The following is a 10,833-nucleotide window of genomic DNA, read 5'->3' as shown; positions in this document are numbered from 1 at the left end:
AGGCACGCTCAAAATACTGCACCATGAGGCACAGCATGAGAGCCATGAGCATGGCAATGCTTTCCAGCACCTCAGGCTCCATGTTCACAGTGTTATGGCATCTGCGCGGGCAACCAGTAAACAAACATGCTTGTTGCAGCCCCTTTATGTCACACGAAGTAGGAGGGAGTAGAGGAGTGCCTTCTGGGACATGGCCGACAAGAGCCACTGTAAGCACCCACTGCTGATTTTTTTGGACCTCATGTACAGTGGAAGCATAGGCCAGACTGCCAAGCTCCCCATGGTGCCTCCTTGCTCTCTGACTTGGTGTTAGGCTCCATAACTGTGGACGCATTACTTTGGACAACATTTGATTCTTGCCCATATTGGGGACACGGCCATGTGCCTTCTCAATATCAGGTGCCTAGAAATCTCCCAGAGTAGATTTGACCTTCTCTTGTACATTATGTAACTGTACCTAAGAGCCCTAGTCTTAGACCAGAGCCCTATTGTGCTAAATGCTGCACAACCCAAAACAAAAAGCCAGTCCATGCCCCAGAGAACATCCAGTCTGGCTGTGTCTAGACTGGCCAGTTTTTCCGGAAAAGCAGGTGCTTTTCCGAAAAAAGTTGCCAGCTGTCTACACTGGTCGCTTGAATTTCTGCAAAAGCACTGATGTCCTACTGTAAGAAATCAGTGCTTCTTGTGGAAATACTATGCTGCTCCCGTTCGGGCAAAAGTCCCTTTTGCACAAAACTTTTGCACAAAAGGGCCAGTGTAGACAGCTGAGATTTGTTTTCCGCAAAAAAGCCCCAATCACGAAAATGGCGATCGGGGCTTTTTTGCGCAAAAGCGCGTCTAGATTGGCCACGGATGCTTTTCTGCAAAAAGTGCTTTTGTGGAAAAGCATCCGTGCCAATCTAGACGCTCTTTTCTGAAAATGCTTTTAACGGAAAACTTTTCTGTTAAAAGCATTTCCGGAAAATCATGCCAGTCTAGATGTAGCCTCTAAGTGTAAGATGGAGACAACAGATGAGTACATACAGCGAAGTGCGATGAAACATATTGGTCAGCATGATAGGCAGTGGTCTCAGCACACCAGCAGTCTTAAGTGTTGTCCATTTTTGTAGGCACAATGGCAAAGGAGAATTTTGAAAATAGACATTGCTATGCAGATTTTTTTTTATGGTGAGCTCCCTGAGGGGCAGCAAGGGAGAAAGCATAGAAATGTTTGCCTGAAAATTTAACAAGTGGATGATAGAGGCTCACGTCAGGCCAAGTTAGAGGAGGGCTTGTGATAATGAAATGAGAGAGATGCCAAAGAGAGAGGTGTCATATAGAGCTATGACCAGGGCTGGCCCACAACATTTTGCCACCTGAGGGGGGAGCTCAAATGACGCCCCCATTCCACCTTGCTTCGTCCAAATCTTTGAAAAGTCCTTGTGCCCTCCTTCTACAGCACAGCACTCTACCATCTCTGTGCATCTAGAGCTGAGAGAATACATATGCACTAGCAGGAGACACAATTTTCTACACTCTGGGTCCTAGTGGCACCCTCCCAAAGTCTGGCACCTGAGGCAGCCGCCTCAGTTCGCCTCATGGTAGGGCCGGCCCTGCCTATGACTGTGAAAACAAATAGCTTGTGTTTGATATAATAAAGAAGGGAGACCAGTGGACGGATGCAAAGAAAAGGGTGATGTGATCAGAGCAATTGGATAGGAAATCGATCTTTGCAGCTCCATTTTAAATGGATATGAGTGGACCAAGATTGCATTTCTCAAGGCCAGAGAAAAGGAAGTGGAACAAGATCTTCTGTTGTGTGGCTAGAGAGGGAAGGCCCTATCCTAAACATGTTAGGCAGAAAGAATCCATAATATTTAGGCATAGTCTGGCAGAGAACTGAGTTGAATAAGACACCCAGGCTGCGTCTAGACTGGCATGATTTTGTGCAAATGCTTTTAACAGAAAAGTTTTTCCTTTAAAAGCATTTGTGTAAAAGAGCGTCTGGATTGGCATGGATGCTTTTGCGCAAAAAGTGCTTTTGCGCAAAAGCATCCATGGCCAGTCTAGACACGCTTTTGCGCAAGAAAGCTCCGATGGCCATTTTAGCCATTGGGCTTTCTTGCACAAAAAATTAAGGTGCCTGTCTACACTGGCCCTCTTGCGCAAGTATTCTTCTTCAAGAGGGCTTATCCCTGAGTGGGAGCATCATAGTATTTGTGCAAGAACACTGACAATCTTACATTAGATCGTCAGTGTTCTTGTGCAAATTCAAGCAGCCAGTGTAGACAGCTGGCAAGTTTTTGCACAAAAGCAGCTGCTTTTGTGCAAAATCTTTCCAGTCTAGATGCAGCCCCAGAGTTATGGGCCTGAGTCACAAGCAAGAGGACATCATCCACAGTGATCAAGAGTGGGGCTGAAGGGGAATTAAGAGCTCTGTTTTTAGCCATGTTGTGTTTGAGCTGATGGCTAGATGTCAGAGAAACAGACTCAGATTTTACTTTGGACAGAAAGAGGCAGATCTGTAGGAGAGAGGGGGAGAGAGATCTGTGAGATGTCTGCCTAGAGATCCTAGTTGAATTGGTATTTGCAGGATGCTCAGAGAAAGTGTAGAGAGGGAAGAGAAGGCAATGAAGAACAGAAGCTGTGTTCCAGGGATGACGTTTATATGCAAATAAAACAAGCTAGATATAGAATATACCCAGACTTTCTATCTCTAATTTCTTCTTCACTGGGAAGCTGAACTGCAAGGCCCTAGATATCAGCTACCACTGAACAGGGAGGTAATATTAGTGTCAGAAGAAAAGCAAAAGTATTTTAGATAAGATGCTTACAAGTTCTAAAAGAGTTGTAAGTATCACAGACAAACAAGAAGTACAGATTTAGGTTACAATGCCTCTCCAGGATAATATGTAACTAAAAGCCAGATGCTAAGAGAGGCAAAATTTCTCAAGGGTGATCTAATTATATAAGACTTGCAGTTTACAGATAATGCTGTTAAAAGAAGCTAGTGTACTGTTGAAAATTATATTGAATATACTCTGTACTGAACATTGAGCATGACAGAAAATGTATTTTCTGTTCTTTAACAGCTTCAGGGTGTTCATCAGCAGTAGGCATAGTTTTCAAGGCACAAGTACTACATTAAGGGTGTGTCTAGACTACATGCCTCCTTCGACGGAGGCATGTAGATTAGCCAGATCGGAAGAGGGAAATGAAGCCGCGATTAAAATAATCGCGGCTTCATTTAAATTTAAATGGCTGCCCCGATCTGCCGATCAGCTGTTTGTCGGCAGATCGGGGCAGTCTGGACGCGATGCGCCGACAAAGAAGCCTTTCTTCATCGGCACAGGTAAGCCTCGTGAAACCAGGTTTACCTGTGCCGATGAAGAAAGGCTTCTTTGTCGGCGCATCGCGTCCAGACTGCCCCGATCTGCCGACAAACAGCTGATCGGCAGAGCGGGGCAGCCATTTAAATTTAAATGAAGCCGCGATTATTTTAATCGCGGCTTCATTTCCCTCTTCCGATCTGGCTAATCTACATGCCTCCGTCGAAGGAGGCATGTAGTCTAGACACACCCTAAGAAATTTGAAATGCAACACTGTTAGAAACTGCTATATTGTGAATCCTTGATGTTAAAGAACAAGTGCTGAAAGAGATAGTGCAGTTAAAGAAATATTCATTGTGACTAAGATTTTCTAAAGAACCTAAGGGAGGTAGGTCCCCCTCTCCCATATGTTATGTTCATAGCATGCACATAGAGAAGTTGGATCACCATTTTCTATCTGAATAACATGGCAATAATCATTAAAGATAAAGAGAAGAAAATAAAATCAAGATATCTATGACCCTGCACTTCACATTATCCAAGCACTGCCTTTCCACAAATGTTTGACCTTTGTACAGGACTTGTAGGAATATTTTAAAAAAACTGAAATGAACTATAGTAGTATCATCCAAACTGGCCTTTTATGTAGTGACACTTTATTGATCCAGAAAGTAATGCTGGTCATCGCTCAATGAGTATATATTTGTTTCCCTTCTTTGTGCTCTCTTTCTTTCTGAACTAAAATGAAGTGTTATTTTTCAAGATGTCTTGTTTGACAGCTAGGTTTATTAAATGCAATTGTAAAATGCAACTGTAACTAACTTATAGAAACTCTTAACAGCTATTAAATATTTGCCTGAACTGAATACAGTAAATCCCAAAGAATCATTCTGAAAATTATAAAATATAATCATACAATAAACACTAATAATAAAAAACAGACAAGCAAGGACAGTACTGAAAGCTGCTCTATTCAGGGAAATAAGGATATGGTAATTGAAGAAAAAAGCATGTTGTTGCATATTTTCTCTCCATTTATTTTAATATGAAGGTCATGAACAGGCGCAATCATCGGACTAAGAGCTTGGCTATTAGCATCAAATATATTTCAAGAGACAGATGCAGCTGTGGACTCTTGCTTTTTGGTTTGTAGAGCTGGATGAAAGGAAATGTCTAACTTAGGATTTGATGCTGGAAAGGACTGAGAAGTGTTCTTGCATTATTTCTCATTAGGGATCTTTTAAAGCAATCATTAGCTATAGGTACTTTATTTGTGAAGTAGCAATGGGATAAACAAACATCAAACACCTTTCAAAATCCATATAACCATTAACTATGGTATAATGAATGCCTTCTACTCTTATGACTTACTGTAGTTTATTTTAAAGTCAACCGGCTTTGACTTTATTCAATAGTAGTGTACTTCTATTTCTCATTTGTATTTGTGTGTGTGTGGTTGCTATTGTGATTAGTACATTTATACTGCAGTAGCACCTTAAATATCCATCCATGGGTCAGGACCTCATTACGTTAAGTGGTGTACACGTATGCTCTTCTGTTTCCCAACAAATCTAACACATGCAGTCTCATGATTATCTGAATAAGAAATGTGGCTCAAACACTAATTTCCTGGTGACAGAGTTAATCAGGGAAATGCTTGTGGTGATTCTTTTTGGGGAGTCAGTGTGGCGGAAACAATTTTAATATTGGGGGTGCCGAGACCCATTGAATCTAACCGTAAACCCCATGTATAATGGATAACACTTCAAGTCAAGAGGTACTGCAGCCCTCCACCCTCTCTGTACCCTTAGTTCCAGCAGCTATGGCGGGAGCAAATATCTGAATCAGTGTTTTTGAGTATTGTAGATGTCAGTTGGACTTTACAGTGCTGTACTGTTGGATACTCCAGAAAATGCAACAGGCTGCAAAACTTGAGACCTTATCAAGGTTTAATGGTCTGCTTCTCTTTCATCCTGAAGCACATTGTAAAATATACAACAGGACATTTAATTAACTTATTTACAAGCATGACCTTTGGCTGCAATGAGAAATTTGACATAGCGCATTTAATAACATCTTTTCCATTACAGAATGATTTATGCTGCATCCCTTTAACAATATCAATACACCTCTTGCACAGTTTTGCAGGACTATGTCTATTAATCCCCTGCTTAGCTTTTTCTTTTGACTCTCTCCTCCTTTCACTGCCCCAATGCTGTAGGATTATTTGTAGCCATTAGCATGCTAGTATTTTCAAGGGTGAACTTTGGGTCCAGCTGGGCTTTTGTTAGTTTACCATGTTATACTTTTCAAATATACTATACTTCATCTTGCTGGTTGTATAGCATGAGTCATTTGAATTTCAGCAATTAGGGTATGTCTCCATTGCATTCCTCTTTCAAAAGAGGAATGCAAATGCAGCTGCGCAAAATTGCAAATGAAGCACGGATTTGAATTTTCCACGCTTCATTTGCATAATAGCGTGTGGGCGCTTTTTTGAAATATCCTATTTCAAAAGAAAAAACACAGTCTAGACGGGGTTATTTCGAGAAAAAAACCCTTCTTTCAAAATAACCCTTACTCCTTAAAAAACGAGGTTTAAGGGTTATTTAGAAAGAAGAGTTTTTTCTCTAAATAACCCCATCTAGACTGCATTTTTTCTTTCGAAATAGAGTATTTCAAAAAAGCACCCGGACTCCATTGTGCAAATGAACCATGGGAAATTCAAATCTGTGCTTCATTTGCAATTTCGCTCGGCTGCATTTGCATTCCTCTCTTGAAAGAGGAATGCAATGTAGACATACCCTTAAGGAATCTCGAGGTGGATGCTCTTTTGTTTTGTTCAAAATGATTCAGAAATAATATCAGATTCCATCATGATACAGCCTTTTTGGGTAAAGGCTTGTGAAGGAGGCTCAGTGTGACATTGCATAAAATCAAAACATATTTTGTCATTGTGTGGCTCATCCTCAGGGTATAGAAACAGGCTGCTATTTCCTCGTTTTTTGATATTTCAATTCTCAGATGAAGTCCATTATTTGTGTGGTGGTGTCTGTATCTATGACAATTTTGAGGTGTTGTTAAGCTTGTCAGCCAGTTTGTAAGAAATCTTGTTTATGCCAGTTCTCTTTAAAATTTCAAAAGTTTTAGGCCCAGTACATTATTTGTCTGGGCCATCACATTCTGATGTTGAAATCTTAGCATATGGTCACATATAAGAGCTAAAGAAGTGAGTCTATCTTCTCCGGAAAGCTCTTTGGTGCAGAAAGTCTCCATCTGTGTTTATACAATGGTCAATCCCATGGAAACCAATAATCATTACAGTTTGGGGACACAATGGTAATTTTAAAAATTAGAATTTTTTTTTCCAAATTATGAACTTTACAACAAAATCTCCAGCCTTAGAGAACCAGGAAGTATTTAGCTACAGTCAGAAAAAAAATCCACATTTGAAAGTATAGATATGCCTGGTTAAAGCAACAATCAATTATGCTCCAATAAAGCCTCATTGATAACAAGCAGAACCTCCACAACAATCTTATCTGTCAAGTTCATCATGTCAGTGAACAATAATGAGAATTATAATTTTTTCTTACAGTCATTCTTAAGTACTAACAAAGAAGGAGGGTGGGGGTAATGGAGGCTAGTTGGGTGAGACTAAGCTAATGAGACCACAAGGGGTGGGGTGAAAGGGGAAGAGAAGAGGAAAAGGGCATGAAGTCAGGGTAACTTAAGCTGAGGTGGAAAGACTGTGGAATGGAGCAAACAGCCAATCGGCCCAAGGGAGAGAACACCCTGCTGCAAAACCCCATGAGGCTGCTTCTTGGTCTGCCCCCACTGGCTTCAATTTCTTCAGGCTCTGGAATCTCCTCCCTGGAATTTCTTTTTGCCTTAAATACACATCACTAAGTATGTCTACACTACAGAGTTTTGTCAGAAATACAGCTGTTTTTCCAAGGAAACCTGAGTTACGTCCACACTGCAATCGCATTCTTCCAAAAGTAAATCAAAAGAACAGAGAGGGTTTTCTGGCATTGGTAATCCTCTATCTATGAGGAAGAAGCCTTTTTCTGAAAGAGCTCTTTAGGAAAAAAGGCGTGTGTGGAAGGGGAAGAGGGAGTTCTTTCGCAAGAAGAGGAAAGAGGAAAAAGCACAGTTGCCCTGGTGGCCCCACCGTCCATTGTAATCACAGCTTAAATGAAAGATAAAGTCCATTCAGTGTGGACTCTATCTTTCAAAAAAGCAGATCACTTTTTCAATGTGTTTTTTGTGTGGATGCTCTCTTTTGGAAGAAGTTTTGTCGGAAGATCTCTTCTGAAAAAAGGTTCTTCCAAAAGAAGCTTTCAGTCTAGACGTAGCCTGACCCAGGCTGCACAGTTTGTTTGGGGGCAGGTGAAAGTGAAATCTCAGATCAGAGGCTTGACTCAAAATTTCAAGTGGCTAAAGTAGGAGGCAATAAAATAAACCAAAACCATAATTATATTATGAAGAAGGTTTGGTTTATGAACTAACTTAGGCCAATAATTGTTTCTTTATCTGTCTTCAATACTGACAAACACATTTTGGAATGACTTAGCTAGGAGATTTGTTTTTGATCCTACAGCTGGTTTTGGCTGAGGTAAGAGTTGGTATATCTACATAACATAAACTTGCTCCTGGTACTGTGCAGTGTGTTCCTATTGCTTGCTCAAACATGTATATAAGACACATTTTTCCTTTTTGCACAGTTCATATGAAGGCTGTTACTAGAGACACTTCATGTGAGAACAGAAATTGATTTTTGCCTGCTGTACAGCACATAGTGTATTCCTCATCATTATTGCCTCTTCATACACATTGGGTCCAATTTACTGGAGGAGAGGATTTTTTCCCAATGAACTTCTTTTGCCTATTATTATTTGTGGCACTGTGCTGAGGAATCTTTCATGTGACGCATTGCTGTGGGGGATTAAATGTATGAATTTTTTCAAGTTTTGAAAACACAGAAAATATTTCCTGAGCACTTACTGAAACATTTATTTGAGAAGTTCTGTGCCACAATTCATGAATTCTCATAGTGCTGTCATACTCAGGAATTGCATCCAAGATTTGACAATCTCTCATTTGAGAGATCAGATGATCTATTTTTTACACACTGATCACATCAGGAAATCGATTTGTTATGACCTCTATATTATGGAAAGATGCAGAAAAATCATGGGTTGGACTTAGATTAACAAAAGCCTGGCTTTTAAATACAGAGTCTTTAGAAGACGTGTCTTTCAGACATGTCACACAATTTTAAGAAAAAATATTTTATTACGTCTTACACTGTTCATGTTTTCCTTTCCTATGTAGTTATGTCTCAAAGCCCACAAACACTTCAAGTGAGGAGAGCTGCACAGAAGAGACCCTCATAATTAAATTGTAACATTTTTGCTTACAGCTACTATACAGGGCTGCATAAATCTCAAAAATGTGTTTTTATATAGGATCATCAGTGCTGGGTGCAAAAGTCTGGAGGAGCAAGTTGAATTTTTTAGACATGGGCAGCACTGCTTGCGAAAACAATAAATATACCTTTGCCAAAGGATTCTCCAAGCTAATTGAGAGTTGAGAACACTTGAAGTCTGCACATTTCAGGAGGGACATATAGGACAATGCCAGATATTTGGTCCCTCTCACCCCCATTTAAGCCTTCTAATCAAATTTTGTCTTTCGGTTTCCTCTACCGCTCCTGGAGCAGCTGTACCACAGCGAGCAAGGTATGAAAGTCCACTGTGAGGGATTACAACAGGAGTTAGTGACATGTGACAAGAATATTAACCTTTTATTCAGTCATATTACTGGTGCAGGAAAATAAAGATCACTGTCTGGCCAGTATATCATACCTGCATTGTTGGTGTGCTCCTGATGAGTAAAATGTCATTGCCTACTATGGGATTTCCTGTGTGTATGGGTGGTAGCTTTGGTTATGTAGCATATTTGTGGTTGTATATGTGTGAAATATGCTGCTATCATATAAGTAGTTCAACTTGTCTGGGTACTTACACCCCCTTCATCATCATAAAATTTACAGAATTAGGGTATAGAATTAATCAGCCAAGCTTTTTGAGCAGGAGATAATCTTTGTAGCCACAAAACAAAACCAATTACTTCAGCCAAAGCAACTGTGACAATGAAACCCTTTTCATACTGATGTTTTAACTCAAAGCTCAGATGTACTGTGTGGAACCCTGCAACCCCATAGGCAAACTCCTTCCCTATCTCCCCACTCAGCAGTTTATCTTATAACTCCTCTACAGAGCTCTAGTGCATAGGGGAGCAGGGATGTGGGAGAAGCGAAGTTAGCTGTGAACTAAACCCTTACTGTGAATCGCTGCCGTACCAAACACAGGGTACGTCTAGACTACATGCCTCTGTCGCCAGAGGCATGTAGTCTAGATGTACCCTAAGACATTCTTCTGTTCAGGGCTGGCCTCATGTAAAATGGCGCCCTGGGCGAACTTGTATTTTAGTACCCCTTGTGTTTAAGTATGTAGTACTGTTAGTGAAAATTTCAGAAATAAATCACTAATCTCAAGTTTTCATAAACGTACTCAAAAAATTGACACAAAATTTGATTAAATTTTATTAAAATAGTGTGCAAAACTAAACATTAAGCTAAACACTAAGCTAATGAATAAGAACAAATACAAAATGTTGTTCACTAAGAGCTAAAATTCAGAAGGCAGCGCTGCCTTTGCTGCTGCAAACTGTAACACTGCTTCTGACAGGCAAGACTGTGACCCACCGTATTCTCCATAGAGAACAGGTGAAATTGGAGTCTTAGGAGATTAAGGGACAAGGCATGTCCTTGGGGCACAGGAAGTAAGCTGCTCAGTCCTTTGCTCTCCTGGGTGCTGGGCCCATTAATATCTCTGCCCTTTGCAAAGGGAATTGTCATTTTCAGTGCTTCTTGGCCAAGCCCTTCCTTTAAGAGCTACAAGGGAATGGATTATTTTAGATTAAATATTTACCCTAAGACATAAGGCACAGAAGTCAGGCTGCTGTTTTTGAATGGCATCAGATTGCGAAATGAAACAGTGGGTGAAAAACCTGAGTGTGTCACTCACCCTTCAGTGGGTTCTTCCTCCACAGTTTGAGCTGCCCCGCAGAAGCCCTGGAAACTCCTTGCTGCAGCTGCATTTGCCCCTTTTGCCTGGTACTCGTCCTGCAGCTCAAGGTGAGTGCCATGCTGTCAGATGAGGGTTGCATCTTGCCTGAGGCGATGGCCCTCCTATAGCCCTCTAGCCACTTCTAGCTCACAGGGGGGCTATTTCAGATGTGTGGTGGAGGCGGGGCAGGGAGGATATTTAGGCACCTGAAATCACTAGGATTTTTCTTTTTTTTTTGCAAATAACTTAGAAATTAGCAGTTGATTTCACAGTACACACAAATCCTGAAATATTTCCATCAGTAATAATTAAACTATGTACAGATAGGGAATGTAAGAAAACTGCTGCTTGAGAATTGTTAGAGTTAAAACTGAGTGATATATACTTCT

Source organism: Pelodiscus sinensis, chromosome 2 (assembly GCF_052426305.1).
Source record: "Pelodiscus sinensis isolate ZL-2025 chromosome 2, ASM5242630v1, whole genome shotgun sequence".
NCBI lineage: Eukaryota > Metazoa > Chordata > Testudines > Trionychidae > Pelodiscus > Pelodiscus sinensis.
This window is presented reverse-complemented; position numbering follows the sequence as displayed.